The sequence below is a fragment of the Empidonax traillii genome, unplaced genomic scaffold (genome assembly GCF_003031625.1).
Source record: "Empidonax traillii isolate 1590-97213 ecotype Southwest subspecies unplaced genomic scaffold, ASM303162v1 scaffold14:size4059594, whole genome shotgun sequence".
NCBI classification, from domain to species: Eukaryota; Metazoa; Chordata; class Aves; order Passeriformes; family Tyrannidae; genus Empidonax; species Empidonax traillii.
The window spans coordinates 913,620-936,726 of NW_020955207.1; the positions used below are offsets into that span (position 1 = coordinate 913,620).

Here is a 23,107-nt window from a genome sequence, read left to right on the forward strand (position 1 = left end):
GGTGTTCATGCAGTTTATAGGAAGATATACTTAAATAGCTGAGATTTTCTTCTTTTGACCCCTTGGGCTCCCACCTGACATGCTATTCCACTGGGTTGACAACAGTTTTCTTCCTTAAATTAAAAAGGGCATTTTGAGTCCTGGGTCCCTGATCTACTGAGGGATGGATTTGCCACATTTACAAGGTGTTTGGACTACCAGCTAGCAATATAATTTGGGACTTGACTATCAACTGTACTGTTTGAAAATTGTAGTGAGATCCTACAAATGCGGTGAGTGGTATAGTTGAACAGAGGAGTGGAGGGGGCATTTAGTGAGAAAGAAAATTATTCAAGAAAAAAAGAGAGGAGTAGGGGAGAGATAGGGAGGAGAGAGGATGGCAGAAGTAAAAGAAGGCTTGAATTTGGAGGAGAAAAGAGAGGCAGCTCTGCATCTTTCAATTCGTAGTCAGTATAGAAAGAAGAGTTTCAGAGTCCTGTAGCAGATACAGCTTGCCTGCAGCCTCCTTTGTCTGCATGTGCATAGTAAGGCGCAGGTGGTACCTGACAGCAAAATGAATCAGCACCAGACCCTCTGAAAAGGGCTGTGCTGCTTTGGCTGAGTTTCTGCCAACAGGTTGGGTGTTAGTACCTCCAGTTGCAGTAGAAAAGTATTCCTCTGAAAAAATAATCCTAATAAAATCTGAGAGAAAAGATAGGAAGCAAGTGCTTAAATAAGAAATGAAAACAAAGTCCGAAAACAGGAGATAAAAGTGAAATTATTTCAATTATGCTTTCTCTCTCTTTTCTTTTTTTTTTTTTTTTTTTTTGAGTGTAATGATAATTTGAGCAAAAGAAAAAAAAAGTAAAATAAAATAACATTCCCAGAATGTTGAAAGTTGTCAGTGTCATACCAAAATGTTATCTGGTCAGCGTAAGGACATAATCCCATTATTGCACTAATAAATCAGTAAAGTGATGCTTTGCTGGCTTTCACCAATTGCAGAAATAATTCTTTCTTCAGCTGTTGATGCTGTTCATGTGGGTATCATCCACATTGTTTTCTGTTCTGGTTATAATCCTTGTCAGCAGGACAGAGTCATCCAGTAACATTACTTGATCTAACGATAATCTTTGATTTGCAAATTATTCTGTTGCTATGCTTTATTTTGAGAACACTTTTGGTGACAGTGGATTCTTGCTGTCTTACTGCTGCTCATTGTCATGACAATATGTGCTTGGTAGGAACACTTTGGATTTTTTAGAAGCTTTCTGTTCTCATGGCAAATCGTACTGATGCTCTGGCATTTTCTATTTTTGTTGAGATCTGATGTGAAACTGAAAGCTCCAAATGTACACGCATGGTGAATTTATGAACTGTGGTTTTGAGCTTGCAGCACTTTTAATACCTTTATAACAGTCTGGACTGTGACTGAGTGCCCATTCCTTTTTCTTTTCATTAGATGGATGGCTATGTGACCAGTTAAAAGTGATGGGACTGCTTTTCTTTTTATATTAGTGTAATTCAGCTGACTTCAGCCCAGGTGAACTTGACTGATATTAATGTCAATGAAGTACTGAGGAAAATCTGCCTGCTTTCTATGGATGTTTTACATATTTCTTCTATAAACTCTTTTTTTTTTTTTTAATATGTTAATGTAAGCAGATTTTATGAATTCTTATTCATGAAGAGAGCATGTAGCCAGGGAAGGTATTGCATTTTTTTCTGAAATTAAAGTGGTGATATTTATCCATGTTAGATTCATAACGAATGCCAGTTTTGATCTGCTTATGTGCATTTGTGGGTGGACAATACTAAAAATTCATACTTAAAGCATTGAAACACTTTGCAAACTATTGTAGCTGAGGGCAATGCTACACCTACCCATCTAGTGCACGAATCAGTGAGTGGGTGGGAAGAAAGAAAGGACAGGAAAAAACAAAACAAAAAACAACCTGGATGATCTGTGTTTCAGATAATTGAATCCAAACAGTAATATGCCTTTATTCTTGCTAACTCCTGGGTTTAAGGTGTAATTGCTTTCTGTCATTGGAGGCATTTTGGCTTGGTGAGTTGTAAATCTGATGGAGAGATGATCTGTGACTGGCTGCATTGCTTGTCTGCTGGGTGGTCCCAGAAGCCTTCTGCTGCCTCCAGCTGTTCCTGCTTGTGCTGCTGGACAGTTTTTGAGGCAGACCCAGCAGGCTGAAGACTTGATCTGAGGCCAAGAATGGAATGTGAACCCATAATGCTGGGCACAGACTTTTAATGTGGGAAGTTAGAAGGCATGTTGACCGTGCGAGGATACTTAGAAGAGCCCAGGAACAGTGTGGCCAGCAGGACCAGGGCAGTAATTCTGCCCCTTTACTCAGCACTAGTTAGGCCACACCTTGAGTACTGTTACCATTTCTGGGCCCCTCAGTTTAGGAAGGACACTGAGGTGCTGGAGAGTGTCCAGAAAAGGGCAATGAGGCTGGTGAACAGACTGGATCACAGACCTTATGAGGAGCAGCTGAGGGAGCTGGGGTTGTTAAGCCTGGAGAAGAGGAGGCTCAGGGGAGACCTTATTGCTCTCTACAACTACCCGAAAAAAGGTTGGAGCGAGGCGGGGGTTGATCTCTTCTCACAGGCAGCCAGCAGTAGGACAAGAGGACATGGGCTCAAGCTCTGCCAGGGGAGGTTTAGGTTAGATGTTAGGAAGAAACTCTTTACGGAGAGGGGGATCAGGCATTGGAACGGCCTACCCAGAGAGGTGGTGGGTTCACCATCCCTGGAGGTTTTTAAGCAGAGATTGGATGTGGCCCTTAGTGCCATGCTATAGTAATTGGAGTTGGATCAGGGGTTGAACTTGATGATCTCGGAGGTCTTTTCCAACCCAATCTATTCTATGATTCTATGATTCTATGACTAGAGCTCACAATCTTAAGCGGTGCCAGGGGAGGTTTAGGCTAGACATTAGAAAGAAATTCTTTACACAAAGAGTGATCAGACTTGGGAATGGGCTGCCCAGGGAGGTGGTAGAGTCATTGAACCTGGAGGTATTTAGGAAGAGACTGGATGTGGCACTTAGTGCCATAATCTAGTTGACAGGGTGGTGTTGGATCATGGATTGGACTCGACGATCTCAGAGGTCTTTTCCAAACTGGTTGATTCTGTGATTCTGTGATAACCTCTGTTCTGCATAGAGCTGAAAACTGAGAGTGCTTTTAATTTCTGCCTTGGTGGCCAGCAGTAACCAGCTGAAATGTCACAGCTTACACTTTAAAAGCATTCTGATTTGGTTTTTTGTTCCCTCTTCATTCATCTTTCTTTTAGGAACACTTTATTTTAAATTGATTTTGTTATTAGTGGATCTGCTCAGAGGCAGTACACCTGTTACATATATTAAAAACCTGACTCCTGACTTTAGCTGGAGCAAGAGACAGCGTTTTAAATTAAGCTGTCCTCTCTGCAACCATCCTTCTTTTCTTTATCTCCCCACTCAGACATAAATAACCAGGCAGCAGAAGGCAGGTAGTGTTATAAATTGTCAGGCTACACAATTGCCTCATGTTCTGCATTCTGTTCTCTTTTCCTACTATCATCCATTTTAAACTAAAAGTTCATCCGTTTATAGTTCTGCCATGAGAGGATGCCAAATAAATTGATATTGTAGTGTTTAAAAAGCATTAAAGAATACAAATATATATCAATACATTGATGATGCTCAGCAACCAAAACTGTAGTGCTTTGTTACTGACATTTAAAGACTGCAGGGAGTAAAGTCTAATATGAGGAAGAGTGATTATCACTCATAGTGTCTAATTTAAAAGCTGAATGCTGATTTTGCTTGCCACTAGGCCCATGTTCCCCTTATACAGTAGATGTTACTCTAATAAAGGGTTCTTTCTTGTTACTTCTAAAACATCGGTATATCATCCATCCCAGGTCTTCATGGTGGTTCTGCTAAAGAGTTGCTGGCAGGAATTGTAATGAGATATGACCCTCTTGCTTTCCTGAATGCTCAGCCAGAAACGCATGGCACAGTGTCGGTCAGGCGGTTGAGGCAAATGGCAGGGGCAGCAGCATCGGCCAGCCCAGCTACCTTGCTCTCTGGGTTTATTTATGAAGGCCTTTCAGACTGCCTGATTCTATTCCACTCCCCCTTGGCTGGTGCTTTGCTGTATTTCCAGAGGCACTATAACAAGTGTAACCTGTTTTGCATTTTAGTTACTTAAACACAGCTCCACTGTTGAGCAAGTACATGAATTAGGTCTGAGAGCTGTAAGGTGAGCATGACCTCCCAGGGTCACTACCCTCCCATACTGACCCAGGCTGCCACATGCACATAAAAAGGATAACCCCAATTCCTCACACCAACCCCAAGTTTTGTCTATTTTTATTAAAATATGTGAGATGTGCTTCAGTTCAACTCACAGACTTCTTGAAAGAAAGAAAGAAACAGAACAATATCTACCCCATCAAAAAACATTTCAGACTGTCTGGCATGTTTAATTTATGTCTCAATTACTGTAAAAAGACAAAAAGGGTTTCAGGACATGCTGTTAGCCCTAAAGAGTCCCTTCTCTGAAACAGCAAATACACAAGTGAGCCAGTTTGTACGGGAAGGAGACTTAGGGGTGGAAGGTGGGTGGAGTTTGTTTTGTTTGGATTTTTTTTCTCTCCTTTAATCAGCAGCAGTTTCTAAAATGTCTAGTCATGCATTAGGAAATAAAACTTTCTTATCTGTGCTGCCAGTTTCCTCATAGATTTGTCTGAATGTTTCCCATTTTGGGTAACCTTCAGTCATTATGCAGAACACCGTAGATTGTATCCTGCTATCAGTTTTACAGTTAAACTCCCCTCCCATTGCCACTGAAATTTAGATGGAGGGGGATGGTTTGCATAAAAAGCAATGACACAATATGGTCCATGATTTTGTTTTAACAAATCGGGATGACTTGCCAGATGGGCTTCTACTGCTGAGAGCAGACAATGTAATACTTGTGTCTAATTTTTGGAACTCTGGGGATGGAGACCAAAAGTGCTGTTATTAAAACTGCTCTGGCACTGGTCAACCTCCCTCTCCTTTTCACTCTTCTGAAAGTCTTTAGAACTGGATTTTTGACAGTGACTATAAAAAAAATAGTAATAAAAGAATTAAATTGACATCTATCTACTTCAGCTGATCTTTCAGGATATTCTTTTGTTCAGTGCCAATCTCAAAAAATTATACAGAGCTGTTGAGAAAGACAGCTGCCATACAGTGTTGCTGCTCTACAAACTAATAACATGTGAGAGAGAGCATGATCAGTTGGGCAGTAAGACACTCTTCATGTTTCTCATTTTTCTTGTGATTCCAGTGGTTAAATCACAGCCTTCAGAAGGGACTTTCACAGAAATAGTCACTAAGAAAAACAGCTTTAGAGGGAGGATGACAATGAACTTTTTATATTTGTGCTGCCAGCTTCCAGGAAAATACAGGACTATTTAAATAGATGCTCTGATTCCATGTAAGAAATCACGGACCATGAGATATGAATACCAAAATGACAGTAATGATTTATTCCAGGCTTGGGACTAATCAGGAGAATAATATGCGTTTGTCCACTTAAGTGTTAGTCTTGCAAGTTCAGCTGACTGGTGACAGATATAGATGGGGGTAAGGCAATGATTTTTTATTCACTATAACAAACCAATCTAAAAATAAACATGATATATAAAAATAAGCACCATGAGTTGGGGAAACTGATTTTTTTTGAGAGATAAGGATGTCTTATTTTATCCAAAACTGGAGACAGTCACGCTAATGAGTGGGAGATGATTGTGATAGATCAGAAACAGGGATTGGAATTAGTAATAATCTTTGTTTGCTCTGGTTTTTACTTCCAAGTAGGAAGCTTTCTAAGAGAGGAACTCAGTGGTAAAATGTGAGTTGGCCCTGGTAAGTGATGCTAAGGATGAAATTGGCAACAGAATGGGATGAGCCTCACATAATTTGGGGGTGGAAGGGGAGCTGTGAGTGAAATATAATTATGGCTTGCCTGGTTGGTAATGCTGCCTTGAAGTTGCTCTCCTCCCTATATTGTGAAGACATTATCAGTGCAGCTGGAAATGTTGTTGCTAACCAACACAGAAATGTGAACACTACAAATATAAAACCATTGGCATTTTCAAAGAGAAAAGGCTCTTCATCTGGAGGATATTTATACTTGCTAATAGCCTCTGTCAGGGATAAAGTTGTGGGCAACATCATTTCACAAATGAGAGGTTAAAATTCTGAAGAATTCCTACAAACATGGATTTGTTCATTTCATTGCAGATCTTCCTTTTCTGCTGGTTAGGAATGAGGAGCAGAAAAAAAAAAAGTAGAAGTGGTTATATTTCAGGAAAATACATCTTTCTTATAAATAGTGGAATTGCTGTACTAGCCATAATGATGCATCTAGTAAAAAATCTTTAATAAGCTCCTGATGTCCTGCTTCATTTGTGCCAGACGGCCGTTCAAGACAGGCATTGGAAATTAAAGTTGCCCTTCAGAGCTGGACCTCTAGTGGCTGTCATTTCACCTGCATTTCTGCCAAATGATTGTGATGTGCAGGCACCCACCTCTGCAATGAAACTGTCTTCTTGCTACTCTGCTAGTTTTCAGTGTCACTTCTCTCCTCATGACTTACAAAAACTCATTCCATGTTACCAAAAGAGGATACTATGGACATCTGAAGAGCAATTGGAGAGGTGCATATTCCTTTTTTTAGTATTTTCCAGTCCACGCTCTTTTAAGGTTCCCCCAAATCATCTTTTAAAGCATCCAAACATGCTTTTCTGAGAGGTGGACAATTAAGTAGGCTTGAGCTAGGTTTAGCTTGAAGTATTTTTTAGCTCTGTCTGAATAGCTTTTTTTTGCACAAATGTTCCCTTGTGTCAAGAATACATACACGTAAAAGCAAAAAAATGGCAGATAAGCGTACTCAGATAAAGATGATACAACCTCAACCTATTTCCTACCAGGTATGTTTCCAGTTAATCTCTAATTGTTAGAGTCTCATCCTTTGACACTTTGGCTTTGCTAGCAGCTTGTATTGGTCAGGTGTTGAGGCCAGTAGCTTGCACTGAACTTGTGCACACTTGTGCTTCCTGCTCCCTCTGCTCACCTGTGCTCCCTCTGCTCACCTGTGCTCCCTCTGCTCACCTGTGCTCCCTCTTCTCACCTGTGCTCCCTCTTCTCACCTGTGCTCCCTCTTCTCACCTGTGCTCCCTCTTCTCTTCTGCTTGTGCAATTCAACACACTTTTTCCTCCTTCTGGCAGGACTGCAACACTCACTAAATCCAGGTCTAAAGGGCAGTCTGGGATCCCATCATGGTGCCTGTAGCAAGTTAAATCAAGTGGTCTTCCCCTAAACCTCTGTCACAGCAGCCTGCCTGCAGCTGGGTGAGCTGCTCTGTGAATGGGGCAGTGCAGAGCAGGAAGGCTGGAGCACTTTTTGGGCTGTAGTGGGATGTGTGTGTGTGCATGGGAACATCCATTAGACACCTGCAAGAGGGCTTGTGTGCCCTGATCTCTGCTCATCAGGACTTCTTAATTCTCCCTCTTGCTTTAGCTAGGCTCTTGCATCATTCAGGAGTATTTTTGGTACCTGCTTAATGCCAAGTTGCCATCTGATTTTTTTTTTTTAATTATTTTTAATCTTTTCTGTTTGGGGTAAAAACAAGCTGTGTTCAAGCACTACTTCACATCTCTAAAAATAAAAGTTGGCTTTCTAAGTGCACAGCATACTCCCTCTCTTTCTGCCTTTCTGTCTCCCCCCACTTCCCTCTCTCTGCTTCTTTCTGCCAGAGAGACTCAGAGGGGGTCATTCTTGGCAACTACTGAAGATGGATCTTAAGTGGTGCACAAGCACACACATAGCAATTTGGCACACAGCAGGGGCTAGGGGCGGGAGGCATTTTGGATTTGTCAGCTCATCGGCACAGCTAGGTTCTTGTCAAACAGCAGAAGTTGCACAAGTCTCTGGTGGCTGACATGCAATTGATGAAGCTGTGTTGGTTTGGAAAAACAAAGATGTGAGGCCACAGGATCATTTCCCCCCCCCATAGTGCATCGCAGTTGACAAATTTGGTCACAATCCAGTGCAACCTCCTCAACACCCATTCTCTTCCCTGTCTTGTGTGCCCTAAATTTTATGTCAGTTTTGATATTTATTCTGTGCCTGCATATTTTTATTTTCTTATTTTTACATATCAGTAATTATGTTAATTTGGGTTCTGTGAAATGAGTGGCTGGAAAATTTTAGAGGCCTTATTATGGTCAGTGCAGGCTTGTGCCTGGTGAAGTTTTTGTCAAGCACAGGGACTTGCAAAAGGTGATGCATGTACGATGGGAGTTCCACAGGCTGCTGCAAAGCAGTACCCAATACAGAGCTGAACCCAGAGCTGGTTTTTTTAGTATTGCTGCTGTCACTGACATGGTATTGATGGCCTGTCAAGAAGTATACAAAAATTAAAAGTGTATTACATTCCTAGTCTAGGAGCTGAATATACCGTTCATAGCGTGACACAGACTTCCTTTGATGAGATGCCTTACACTCTCCTAAACTTCTTTTCTGAGTTAATTTTTTTTTCCTCTGTATTTTTGCATGACTCAGAGATGCTCTACTTGTGCTTGCAAGCAAAAGGAAATGGGGCTTTTTACATCTGTGCTGTTTGGTAGATGGGCTTTCATTTGCAGGTAAAAATATACCCTGTAGTTTTGGATATGCTTGTCTTCCTTCCATGACTCTGTCAGTTGCTTCAATTCATGGTATTAGAATTTCTTAAAGATATCTCCATAACAGGCCCACATAACTGTATAATTAGGTTCCTGCCTTGACCTCTGCTGTAATGTTGAGTCCTAATGAAGACAATGTGTGGTTGCTGATAGATCCCTGGTTTTGTGTGTTCACAATCCTACCCCTAGTGCAGCATTGCAGTCTGATTTAGTGAGGGGCTGCTTCTCTGCGAGTAGGTGCAGCAAGGTCCTGAGAAGTTATTTTAGAAACCATTAAGCCAATCTGTCACATAAGGCTTGGCCTGAAATTAATTTTATGCTAACCTGATGATCAATCCACCCTTCACCAGTGTGGCATAATTAGACTTTTGTAGGACTGGAGCTAGGATGTCCTGGAAATCTCACTTTGGAAGCAGTTCAGAGGAGCTACTGCTCAGCCTTATCTCCCACAACACAGTCCTGAACATCACACAAACCGTTCTGCACATCAGATGGAGCACTTTGTGTATTGCTAATTTTTAGATGAACTGATACACTTAAGAAACTGAAACAGAACAAAAATTTAATGATTAGTACCCAAAGATGAGATTAGATCCATGTGCATCAAAGCATAAAAATTTTTGTTTGGATAATTAAAGGGTGGCTGATAGAGTTCAAAAATAAGCCTCTAGTCTAGTGATTAAGGCATTCTGCCAAGCTAAAGTCCTGTTGTGGGAATATGTGAATATTCCTTGTATATACAGACTAGCTGGAAACTTGCATATAGCTTTTGTGTTACATGAATGTATTCTACCTATTCTACTAAAATAGCAACAGTATTAAATTGCAGACATCTCCCTCAGAGTGCTTTGTAGCTGTAGCTGGGTGGGTGGGGCCTTTTGTTGGATTCAGTTCCCTTTAGATAGGGAACATATTTTTTTTCATATACCCTGTCACAGCTCTAACCACCAGGTGTTTTGGGAAAAAAAAGAAAAAAAAAAAAAAAAAAAAAGAAAGAAGAGAGACATAATCTGTTTCTTTGATTGACCTAATCTTCACTATAAACTACAGTCCCAGCTGTTTAGTTGTGCTGTTTGGAACAGCTGTACTGAAAACTAGAGGTATCTCCACAGCAAGGCGAAGCCATGTGTGTCTTTTGAGCATCCAGCTCTAGTGGATCTATCATATCTGTTTGTGTCCTCTCATATCCTTGGAAGTATATTTCAAGTGGTCGGAGAGTCTGAACTAAAAATTTATTTTCTTTTCATTATTGTAATATTAATTGTAACTTTCATTATTTTAATATTGATTCTTCTGATAGTAGTGCATAGCAAGCTGGGTCAACAACATCACAGGAGACCGTACACTCGCTAGCAAGATCTGTGATACCACTAAAAAAAAATACCAACATATATGTAAGAAAATGCAGTAGTAGGGTCAAATCTCTTGTGGAAATTGCATGCAGGCACATCCAGGTCCAACACTGGCCTCCTGCCAGAGCCTGAACAGCTTATTTCATGTTCTAAGGGCTTGCACAATATTGAGTGATGATACCAGCTGTGCTCAGGTTCTTGAATTACAACTAGATAATGGCCATCGGGGGACACACCGTGCCTGCAGGAATGGTTGGCTTGCTGCTAGACCAAAAAGCAGAGGGTTGGAAGCTGAGGTTGAGAAAGAAATAAGTATTTTCTAGAATCTGTTGTTTATTTTAACTGTCTTGGAGAATATGGCTTTGCATGCCAAATTTTTGTTCTGATATGCTTACCTACTAATGGTATATGCTGGTATATTGTCCCATATATAATAGAAGCTTAAAGCAGACAGTTAAATCCCAATACACTTGGAGGTGAGAAAGTCTCTTACCTGCAGTCAAACTTTGCAGCTAGATTTGGGTTTCATTTAGCTTGAATTATCTGTGATGAGAATTCTAGCTGAGGACACACATTTCCTGAAATAGATGCACAACACATGCCTCAGCCACAAAGATCACTCACTAAACTGATGTCTGGTGCTTTCCTCTTTTAAGGAAAGCTGTAATTTTCTTCTACAGTAAGCTTAATGCCTTTGACAGAAACCAAACAAAGCAAAAACCAATTTAAGTAATTTGTTTATGTAGGTGGCTGCACATGGTCACTTAACAGATTGTGTCACATGAAGACAAATCAGACTTCCCATGTTCCAGTTTGATATGAATTATTAGGACTGGAAGAAGTGGATCTGAATTCACATTCCTTAAGAGAAATGCTCCTTTCTCTAGTGGACTGGATTACATAGCTTTCGTCACCTGATGCCTTTTCTATGAAAGGCTGTAAAATACAAGAAAAATTTTCCAAATCTACCAGTAATGCTATTTGAAAGATTTAAATGTTATTTTTATTTTTTTCTAATTTTTTTTTTTAAGATTTAGTTTAAAGATAGGTGTTCTACTTACATGGAAATATTTTTATACAGAAATACTGGAATGATTAGTCAGGGAATGAGTAGAGATTATTTGGCTATTGCAGTCCGGCAAGCCTATCTTGATTTGGTCGGCTAAACAAACAATACATCTAGCAGGGAAGGAGAGAACTTGCCCAGATCTTGGCCTGATTTATATATTGCTATCAAAAGAGAGACTTGGCTGTGGAAATTAATCAAGTTTCCTTTCCCCAAGGATCAAAGAGGTTACCCAGAGGATGCAAGGGGAATGTAGGGATTCAGCTGTGTCACATTTTCTCTCTAATTGAGCTGTCTAGGGAGCCTCCCACGTTTTGCAGAAATGGAAACATCCAGTTTCATTTTATCTTTCTCAGACTGCAGCAGCCAAGGTCATGCTACATTTACTTGGGGTGTTTGTCCCTTTAATTCTCCTACAGTTTCACAAATCCTTCTCATGTATTTTTAAATTTTAGCATATAATCACTTTTTTTTTTTTTTTAAAGGCACCATCTGGTCCCTGACGTGGTTTAAAATAACAATCCAGCCAACACACAACCAGCAGCAAGACTCTACACCTTTCACAACCAGTATGAGAGTTCCCCCACCTATTTTTCTCCACAGACACTGTCATCATCAGATTCCTTCCTCCAGGTCTTGCAGAAATCAGGGTCTTGCAGCTCTTGCTTTCCATCCCTTTCATCTCAAACGTAGTCATTTTACCAAAACAAAATAGATGCACCGAAGGAGCTTACAGCTAGGACTGTGGAAGATCTGCTTTTAACAGCTCGGTCAGAGAATTTGGAGTTGGAGCTCATGTTTGGTGAGCTGCCCTTTGGTGCTTATCACTTCTGCAGTGCATAACTTCATTGTGTCCCCTGGTGCCTGGAGACCCCTGCAATATCCACGGAGCAGAGGGAAGCAAGCACTGCAAAAATTCCTTTAAAAAAAAAAGTTGCCACATTCTGTGGGTGTTTTATTTGAAGCAGGACACTAATATGCTGTGTTATCATTTTGGGTTATGCTGGGCAGGAAGGTTTTCTTGATTTTGATTTTGATTTTTAGGAGTCACAGCACTGGTTTATTTTACCTTCTTGCTGCATGCAACAGCACTGTCTGTCATGGTGCTTTCCCAGTAGCCACAAATCAAAGCATGCCACTAAGCAGTGTGATTGTGTGACTGTCACCCTCAGCACGGCTGAGGCTCGACCTGGCTTTTCTTTCCTGGCTGTTGGAGGACATGAGGTTATCAATGCCAAGGCAGCAGAGAGAGTAAATACAAATATATCCTTCTCTATCTGCAGACAGCAGTTTTGAACGGATCAAAACCACTGCTGGAGACAAAAGCAGGCTAATGTGATGAATGGGAAAGGACTTTGCAGGGCTCTGGGAGTTCTGTGTAGGTTATCCGTCTGGTGGGATATTCACTCTCTTTTTGTTTGTTTGTTTTCCTATTAACCAAAGGCCAAGCTGAACAATTATTTCCCTACAAGCTGCTCTGCCCCTGGATCATGCTCCTGTCCCCGCTGCTCTCCCTTGGTGCTGGCAGCATGAGTGGTTAATATTAGCTGCACAGCTGATTGTCCTGATCGGTGCCCTGCAACAGGTGCAGGACGGCCGCCGCTCTGGAATCCCGCCCGGACCGATGCCGGCGCTGGCACCAGCCTACCCATTATATCAGGAAGGGCCACGTCCCATCGCCACGATGCCCCGACACCCTGGGCTGGCCCCAGCTGTCTGCAGGGACGTGGAGCAGGGTGATAAGTGCCCAGGGAGGCTGCTGCGGGGAGAAGCAAACCGTGACTCCTCTGGAGTAGGGAGACAGGAGGCTCCTGGATGGGACTACTGCGGTGTGGACGGGGTAAGGAGGAGTTCTCGGTAGAGCCCCAGGCTGGTGTTTTTTTGTCGTTGTTCTTAGAGGAGGGAAACACACACAAACAAATACTGAAAATCAAGTATCAGGACCGTGAAATGAGTAGATACAGTTGCATTTGCTCATCATGTTGGCTATAGTTTCTTTACAGCACATTATTTGGGGATTGCATTAATTTTAATTGGCATGTTAATTTTCGAATGCTCCTGTGAAAAGTTACTTTTAATTCCAGTAGTGATTGGATGGGGATGATGCGTTTTAATAATAAACATGTGAGAGATATAGAAAAAGAAATCAAATATGCTGGCTTGTGGGGAGGGAAAGAAGTGCTATTGTTCTGCTCTAAAATTTCTGATCTGGCTGCTCTGGGGTGATATCTTAAGGTCTCCCATTTCCTTTTTCTTTTTTATTTTCTTTCTTTCTCCCCTTTTTTCTTTTATTTTCTTAAGCCATAATAGCATCTGTTGGTAAGAACAAAAAAATGTCTAGGTGGGGTTTGCATAGTATAAATGTTGGAGAGAGGAAGAGGGAATCAAAGGATCTGTAACGTTTCACAGGATCACTTCTAGTATCCTGTTGCCTTTATGTGCCCCCTCTCCACTGACTGTGTGAAGAAAGGCTGGGCTGTCAGGCAGATCAGAAGGAGATCTGTGTGCTGCAGTGTGAACTCTGCTGAGCAGTGTGTGTGTGTGTGCAGTGCCATACCTGTGTGCATGCTCGTGGATGGAGAGAGGCAGGTTTGCTTAGGGAGTCGAGCAGGCTCTGTCTGCAAAGTGGCAGTCTGCTGTGTGCTGGAAAACAGATCTTGCTGCTGCTTCCATATTAAGGAAAAAAAGCAAAAATAAAAAGAAGGCCCACCTCTAAATTCAGCGATTTCTTCTCTAAATTGGTCCACAACCAAGGGCAGTAGGTCAGCCTGAAGTAGTGCTCCTGGAGAGTTAGATTGATGCAAGAGACTGCAATCAGTGCAATCTCTCTTTTGTTTGTGGTAGGCTTTGGATCAGCACAATCCTTACTATTTCTATCTACATGTAGCTGTGAAATAGTTTTTTGGGGAGTTGTGGAATAAATAAGCTCTATCTGGGCCAAATAAATACAACAGGGAACTGATGAAAAAGATCCAACTACATAAATGTCAGGTGCCTCTGAGCACAGTCTAAGTTTAGGTTCCTTCCAGGAGACTTTTTTGATTGAGGCCATTAAAATTTGGTCTCAACATGAAAGAGAGAAAATGCCTTTTCTCAGTGCTACTTGTGACTATTGCGTGTGGGATTATGCCTCAAAGCATGGCTCTTTGCTGCGGGAACCATAATGTCTTGGGGGATTGTGAGATCCTTCCTGGGCTAGTGCCTCTGCCTGAGGACATGGTGATACTGTAACACTATTACTGTCCTGCTGCTCCTGACCTCTCCACAGCCAGCACTGCGCTGGGGGCTTGACGTAGTTGTTTGGCAATGAGGACACTATGTAAACTATGATAATCCCAAACATCTCACAGCGCCGTGATTCATGCTTCCAGCCAAACCTTTCTCCAGCTCCCTCTCTGTTTTCCACCGTCCACCCACACTGCCTTCTATTCCTCTTGTTTTGGTACGTGAAGCAGAATTTGCTGCACCTCAAACTAGCGCTTCAGCCATGCCTGAGCAGGAGCTCCTGCAGAGGGACGGGCCAGCGTCGAGGGCTGGTGTTCTGCTGAAGGGAGATGTGCCAAGGCAGAGGGAAGACACGTGGCTATCCCCCCTTGAAAGTCAGTCATTTGTGACTTTGAAAGTGTCTCTCTAAGGAGCTCGCAGAGAAGCCATTTGTAAATCTGATGCCAGTTTTTAAATGCAAGATGGAAGTGGATTTCACTGCCATTCACTAAAATCAGTATTTCCAGTCCCTCAGGAGAGGTGCAGCAGTCTGTGTCCGTGGAGAATCAGATATGCCGCCTTGCAAAAGACCTTGTGTCCAGATAGGAATGCATAAATGAACAAGTGGATCTCCAGAAGTACTAGGGACAGGATAGCACATTACTGACAATTGTATTTATTTTTTAATTGTTGTGATAAAATGCTCAGAGCTACAAAAGTTTGAGAAGTATAAAGTGTTTATTTCACTTTGTACACACATTGATGATCTTGGATAGAAGTTAGAGGGCATATCCAAATAAGTTTTAAAATCATCCTTTCATAACCAAGCAGGTCAGGCAGTCATGGCTCTATCTACACACTTTTTGTATTTATTTTTTAATTAAAATTATGTATAATTTTCATAGGAATTGACATTATGGGTTTATGGGCTTCTGTATTACATTATGTAGTACATAATACTCCTAAGTTACCCTCCCATCATTCTAATAATTTCTTGGACATTTAGCTTGTAATTTCACTTCAACATATAACAAGAAAATCCAGTTACATTTCTAAGTATTATGGAACTTCTGTTACTGTAAACACATTGCTGGGTCAGAATTATTTTAATTTGCTGTTAAGGAAATAGAATAATATACTCTGATGGTATACACATCTAGCTAGTAAGGAATACAATCCCTTTTACTTTTTAAACTATTACAAATATCTGCCTTTTCTTATGCCCTAGGAGTATATACACATGTATGCAATTAAGAGTATTATTTCTATAACATATGAAAACGTTGGCTAACTACTCATAAAATGGATCCTTTTAGGATCCTTACAGCACTGCTGGTGAAGCTGATGATGGCCAAGCATGCAGGCACGGCATCTCTTGGTCATAAATTGACAATCTTGTACTTCTGTGAATTTGTAAAGGAACATTTTCCTCTTCTGGCACAGAAAATGTGATAATGGCCTGTTCCCTCCTCACCAAGGTCTAGGGACAAAGAACAAGGGAGAAAGGCTGTTTGGCAGAGAGACTGGGAAGAGAAGACCAGGGCAGGTTTTCTACTAGATGTTCTCCAGAGCAAAGGCAATATCCAAACAGGTTTATCTATAGCTATAGTTGCGTATTATTTAGAGATTTTCACCTCCTAAAAATCAAAAGAGGGAAGGGAAATTACTGGAAACATAGAAACAGAATGCATGAACAATCTTACTGGAGGCTGAAGAGGTACATCAGTGGAACTACGTGACCCATCCTTCAGCCAGGTCTGAGGAGGACACACCACATGGAGCTGAGTGTGTTGCTGTTGAGGTGCCTCCTGTTCTTGCCTTATTTGTTATTGACAAACTTCACTGGCAAACTAGGGTAATGCTAACATGTTCTCACTAAACCTGGTTACATTTAGATGTCTTTGTCTTGAATCTTGTTCTGTTTCCAATCTATCTAATTATAGTTTCCCCTTGTTACTTTTCTGTCAAATTCAGACACTTCTGCTATGATGGCAATCGCACCTTTGCTTGCACTCTTAGCTCTTGCCTTCAGCAATTAAGAAAGGCTAGGTAAAAATCTCTGTATCCCAGTCTTCAGGCTAAAAACATTTGTATGTGCGTGCGTGTAGGACAGGCTGGGAGGCAGCACAATTATTCACAAGGAAGGAAACCTTCACCCATTTCTCCTTCAAGGAAGCAGGAGGTGAGGGGTTCATAAAGCAAGTGAGTTGGATTCTCCTGTATTAAGACAATGTAGTAGGAAAGGCTCATAAAGACAGTGCCCTACTGAACTCTCAGCAACACATTGGCTGCTCCAGGCAGGTCAAGTGGTAATGGAAGAATGACAAAATGGAAAACAGCAGCAACCCAGGCCCCTGGAACCCACAGTGGTGGATCCCTGGGCAGTGCAGAGGCCCAGAGCAGGAGCAGGGTAGGTGACCACCAGTGATGGATGATGTTGAGACCTCAGAGAGAAGTTATATAATAAATGGTTAGTCTGACACAGTAGGAAATGTTTGCGTAGTGAAGTGACGGGTAATAAATAAGATTGTGTTGCTATAGATCCTCCAGGCAGTGCTGGAGCAAAAATACTTTCTGATTTTCTTTCTCTAAGGAAAAAAGGTAGAGAGGCAAGGACTCTTTTTTTGTAATAGCCAGGCATGAAAACTATGTTTGCTGCATACAGTCAGTGTAATCTAAGGCTGATACAGATCCAAGTCAAGTACTGCTGCAGCTGTAGGTTCTCAGTTATCATAGCTAAGGTTACAAAACAACTTCCCTTGCAGTTTGTCTAATGTCACTGGCTCGAGCAGAGGCCCCACTGCTAAATCCATTGGTTAAAACATTGTCTTTTCTTGCACTTGTTATTGGGGCTGCCACGAAGATTGGAACAATCATTTTGCCCCAGGATTGACTAATTATATGTGACACATGGTAATATATAGAGGGATACAGACTCAGCTTCTCCCCTGAAATTTCCAAGTGTTCCTGTTTATCATTTACTATAGGTATTTTTCGGGAGGGGAGGATTATTGGGGGGGGTTTTTGGTTGTTTGTTTGGGTTTATGGTTTTTTTATTGTTTTGTATGGGGTTTTTTAACTTTTTTTTTTTAGTTTGGGATTTTGTTGTTGTTGTTGTTTGAGTTGGGTTTTTAATTTGTTTGTTTGTTTTGTATGAAGTTTTCTCTCTTGCTTATTTTTGTTTTAACTGAATACCAGAAACAGACCTTTGTTGCTGCTGCTGAGGTCATCAACTAGGTAAGCTCACCATGCTAGTTTTTGATAGGTAGATAAATACTGCCTGGATATAGCATTACAAATTATTAACTACTTTGATTAAGAAACTGATTAATTGCTATAGCAGTCTGGAAGGGATTACTGAAGAAGCAGGTTAGAATCTCTTGTTAAAAAAAAAAAAAAGGACTACATTGGCTATATTTTTAACATTTTGAGATACTTTTGGAAGTCTTGCTCATAACCAGTCTTGTCCCTGAAACCAGAGAAACAAAGTCCCCTCCTTTTTATTTCTCTTCTAAACACCTAAGGAATGCATAAGAAACCTCATACTGAATTTTTTATTATGTATCTGAGGGTTAGTGGGCAGCAAGGGAATGAGAGTACCGAAATGATCTCAGTTTAACGTCTTGTACAATGCATTTCAGAATGTTTTCTGTGGGCAGTTTTTGGTGGCCTTCTCCCCCTTGAGAATTCTCCTTCATGTAAATGACAGCTACCCTGCTGTCCATATTTAAAGGGCAACTATCCTGCAGGAAAAATACCCCCCCTAAAATTTCCCTTTTACACAATTAAGCTTCCAAAATTGAGCTTACACAACTGAGTTTTCAAAGATTACCCTGATGAAACTGTGAGTTTTTGAGGGTCATTGGTCCTTAGGATGGGTGGTGTTAGTGAATAAGGGAAGGCCAGAAGAGCATGCCCTGCCAGATGGTGTGCTGGTGTCTACAGCTGGACTACTAGGACTGTTCAAGTGAGTGAGTGTTTACAAAATCAGCACGTAAGTAAATTACATACTATATGTGCTTTTTCACACATTTGTCATTTTAGAAGCTTTGTCGTTTCAATGTCCTCTTGTGCTCCTGATTGCATATCTCCCATTTTTCTCATCCATGATGAGATTTTCCAGAACTTATAACTTGGAAGGGGGTGGAGGACTATTTTGGAATAGGCAAGTAGTGACTTATGATTTGACTTACAATATTAGGCAATGGTGCAACAGTTGCTATATAGACCTACTGAGTACCAGCATTTGGAAAATGAGATCTGCAAAACAAAAAAAAACATTTTTTACTGAACATACCCCTTAACTATGGTAACTCAATGTGACTGGATAGATTCTTGCTGTTTCTTATGCTTGGCAATACACTTAGCCAAACTAACTGGATTTTAGGATTACTTGCTCTTCAGTACAGCATTGGCACCACAGGATTATAACACAGGACTTACCAGCTACTGGAGTATAAAATATTAAATCCTACAATATATTTTCCATAGTATTGCATAACATTCTGTCCTCATTAACCCTATGTTCCCTAAAGCCTGTATTTTCAATGAACAAATAATTGTTCTACTACAGATAACCCTAATAGGGTTAAACCTATCTGTTAAGAAAGACTGCAGAGTTTTACATAGGATCAAAATGGGGATGGAGGAAATATGTGTGTGGGGAGTTGATAATTATATACAACACAGATTGGTTCCAACATCATATTTATCTTAATTATAAGAATATGTTCAAGAGATAAAGTTTTTCTAGAAGAGAGCTAACTAATAGCAGTGGTTTTAACTGAAATGATTTTTTCAGAGAATGAGCTTATACTAGAAGTTTGTCAGGAAAGCTCAGGAGTCCTCTGTGGAGGTTTGAGCTGTGTTTGTTTACAGGAGAGGGTAGGTCTCGGTGTGGACCCTCCTTCTCCTTTGCTAGCCTCGGGGATAAAGAAGGGCCCTGAGAAAGTACAATATTTCAACCATGTGCTATTAGAGCCTGAACTGAAATCACAGGATCATATAGCATATTTGGATTATCAATACTTCTATTACTATTTTTACTTCTGTAGCAGTATTTATATTGGGAGTCCATATGCCTGACAAACTGCAGAAGAGATTGGTATGCCTGTTTTGCAGAATGGGGAAACAGCTTCCCTAGCGAGATTAATCACTGAAGCAGTTTTGGTCTGAGTCCTCCTCATAAAACCTTCTTCTGCATTACAAGGAGGCTTCAGAGAACATCACAGCTGAGATGAGGATGGTTTTTGGTAGCAGATTATGGGACAAAATTTTCCAGCCAGAGCTTTCATGAACAGCATTAGTTAGAGTAGACATCTTCATGCTTGGGCCTCGGAAGGGTGATAAATCAGTCTTAAATGAGCAATTTTATTGACAAATACCTCAGTCTGTGATGTGTGAAAGGATCTGGTGCTTTTCAATGAGTGAAAACTGATCTGTGCCATAGTAGCTAGATGATTCACCACAGGAAATATCAGAAAACTGAAAGTGCCTTGTGAAAACTGGTCAAATGCAGCTCAGGGCTGATCCTATTGATGTCCTGAGTATTCATCTCCAGATCATTAGCTATGGTCAGAGGGGTCTCTGCACTGCTTAGGCTCAGAGCCACCAGCTCCACAGCTCATCCCAATTTTTCTGTTTGTTATTCAGACTGAGGAGGTGGGAGGCTACCTATTCATCTAGCTTGGGATCCTGGGGAACAGCAGGGACCAAATCCTCCTCTCCCTTCTACAGCTCCTTGCCTTCAGGCACTGAGAACTTTAGGAGGGACTTCCTGAACAGTGTGGCATCCCAACCATCCTGTTTGTTAGACATGTCCCTCATGAATCCCCGCGTAGGCTTATTTTATACTTCATGGCCTTTGCAGCATCCTGTGGCAGTGAGTCACAACTTAATTACACCTTGTGTGAATAGGTTCAATGCCACACTGGAACCAGCAATTAGTACTTGCAGTGGTGATGCAAAGAGACATTTTCTGTGTGAAATGTACTTTTCATCAGAGCTACCCCATGAGAGGAGCTGCCTGTTGAAGCTCGCAGGAAATAACAGTTTCGAGGGGAGAAGGGGCCGCTGCCAGCCCTCACGCTGACGATGAGCCAGAGGAGATAGTTAGGTACTGTCAGCGTGGTGTCACACACCTCTTGCTACCAGCCACTGGAACAATTAAAAAACTCACATTGCTCACTGAACCCCAACTGCTTATTTGGTTCACTGTGGCCATGGAAACACCTGACCTATTTACACCTTCAGCAGAGTGGCTGGTGGTTGGTGGAAGCGAGGTGGGAAAAGGGGGACGCTTTGAATTTGGATGTTGGAGACTTTTAATTAAGGTGGTGTGTGTGAACGACTGCCTGTGTGCTCTCAAGGGAGAGTCAGAGGAACGTGGTTCAAGCAGGCCAGGGGTTCCTTCACCAGTGCAGCTGCAGCATTGGGTGCTCCTTTAGCAAATATGATTTGCCCAGAGCCTCTGCTTTGCATAGATGAAATAAAACCTTCTTACCCACCTTTTCCAAAGGTCTTGTGGGAATTCATTCTCCTGTCACTTTGACAGCAAACTATTTCACACTCTCTCTGCAGTATTCATCCCTGAAAAGTCCTCTGTAGTTGGGAATCAGCTTGTTCTACCCAGGAAGGAATAGAGAGGAGTCTCATTCTGCACAAGGCTTGCCTGTGCACCTTGCAACACTCATCTGCTCCTTGCCTACTTCTCAGTGCAGCTGGGAGAGTGAGAAAGAGCAACATAAAGTCATGAGGCCGCATCAAATGGAGCAGGAGATTTCACTTAATTGCCACTGGGGCATTTTCTTAGGCTGCAGATTTGCATGACAGGATAATGCCATGTAAGTTACCAGACCAGGGGCACAGAACATACCAGGCTGAGCTTCTAGATTTTGCTCTTCTAGATAGCAATTATCTGAAATGGACCCTAAAAGGAGATCGGCTGGAGAGGGAAAAATATTAAACTCTAGGTGTAAAGAAGACTTCTGCAGATACAGCATAATCACAGTGTGTATTCAGAATGAAAGCAACTTCAAGACTTTAAAGATCTGTTGGGAAATCTAGAGGAAAAAAAGGACTTTTGCATTTGATATTAGAGAGAGAGTCTTTAATATCCCCAAAGCATCTGATTAATAACCATGGCATCAGACCTCAGGAATGCAAATTTGGTAGCTCTTTAAGATGAAAGCTCCCTCCACATACCTTTTTTTTTTTTTCCATTGCACATTTCAGAACCATTCATGTTCTGGCAGGTAACAGTTTTTTATCCTGAAAGTAAGGGTTGACCGAGGAACAAACTGTGCAAATTCTGTTCTCAAACACCAAAATTAGAGAGAAAATACCATCTGTCTCCTCTCCAGCCTACTCTCCCTGGTTCCAATAATACCTCCTAGTGGAGAAACAGTCACGAAGCTACCAACACAGTGTGCAGCAATGCACCATAATGCAATGGTGTTTGCGGGGGGACCGCTGCATCTCCTCAGAAGAGGCAGGTGAAAGCCTTGTTTCCAGCTGGATGTAGAGGATGTTCACACTGCCATGTGCTGCTGGGCCCCTGCCTGGGCTTGGTGTGGCTCCTCTTCCACTGCAATGGCTTTCAGATGGCGTTCCTGAGAGTTTTCTCCTCGACCTGCTACAGCAATCAAATTGATGGAGCTTTGACAGCAGCTGTGACTCATTTCAGGAAGAAATCCACTTGAGTGCTTGTTATCACTTCAGCATCATTTACATCTGTCCCTGTCAGGGTTAGTATTTTGTCGTGACAGGGCACAGACTTTTTCCTTTGCCCTGGGAAGACCATACAAACAGGCTTTCTACCTGGAAGCTAGTGCCAGAAGCTTTGCAGCTGGCTGTCTTTTGTTTCTAATTTCTTTTTTTTTCCTCCCTCCTTCTTGTCCTTAATGGCTGTCTGGCTTTTGTAGACTAGTTACACAACACTGTTTTTTCCCTCTTCCAGCATCACTGAGCAAATTTCAAGGCTGTGGAGGAGGGAGAGGAGAGCCTGATGCACTGAGCCACCTTTGCCCATCCACTTCTGACTGGGGTATAATAGGTACAGTTGATTTGAGACTGCCAAGAGTTTGCTGCCAAATTGAATTTTTCATAAACTGATTACTGCGAAGTGCTCTTGGCAAAGGGAAGTTAACACCTTTGTAACAAGCTCAGCTCAGCACAGCTCATAAGAGGGATACTGTAACAATAATTGTCTTCTGGATCCTTGGTCAGCATTTTGGATTTTCCAAGAAACTGTTTCCATCCCTGTTGCCTCACTCATGAGTAAATCCACTTGAGGCGTTTTGCATAGCTGTTATTGGTGCAGACATAGGAGGACTTCTCTGCTGGTGTAAAGCACCCAACCTCCATTGATTGCAGTTCTCTGAGTTACTTTAGCACTGAGGGGGTGATAGCACCATTCAGACATGGTTGATAAAGTTGATACTAATCTACTCTTAATAACTTAATTTTAGCATTTTTCTCTAAATAGATCTATGTAGCTGGCGAGAGGGTCTGGCTGAACCACTCAAACAATTTATCTGACAAGGTCTGCTTGTGTTTTCTGCCTGCAAAATACTCTTGCAGAAAGTTTTTGCTTCATAAGGTGTTTATTTTGTGTCAGTGGGTTACAAAATAGGGAGGTAAATTTGGTTCCTCAAGTTGCAATGCTGTACTTGTTGCTTGATGACTGTCACTCTGCAAGCAGAGGAAAGCCACTTCCAAGGAAACAGGACAACCTCCCACCTGCAGGTAAGAGTACCTTTG

General features: G+C 41.6%; 1 protein-coding gene across 6 annotated transcripts in view; it reads left to right on the top strand.

Annotated features, from left to right (window-relative positions):
* Window positions 1-12,850: 12,850 nt before the first annotated feature.
* ARPP21 (cAMP regulated phosphoprotein 21) overlaps window positions 12,851-23,107 on the top strand; it is a 196,729-nt gene continuing 186,472 nt past the window's right edge. For all 6 annotated transcript variants that reach the window (XM_027891631.1, XM_027891725.1, XM_027891734.1 and 3 more), the window contains exon 1: window positions 12,851-12,983. The gene's annotated coding sequence lies outside the window, so the exon portion shown is untranslated. The remainder of the gene's footprint in view (window positions 12,984-23,107) is intronic.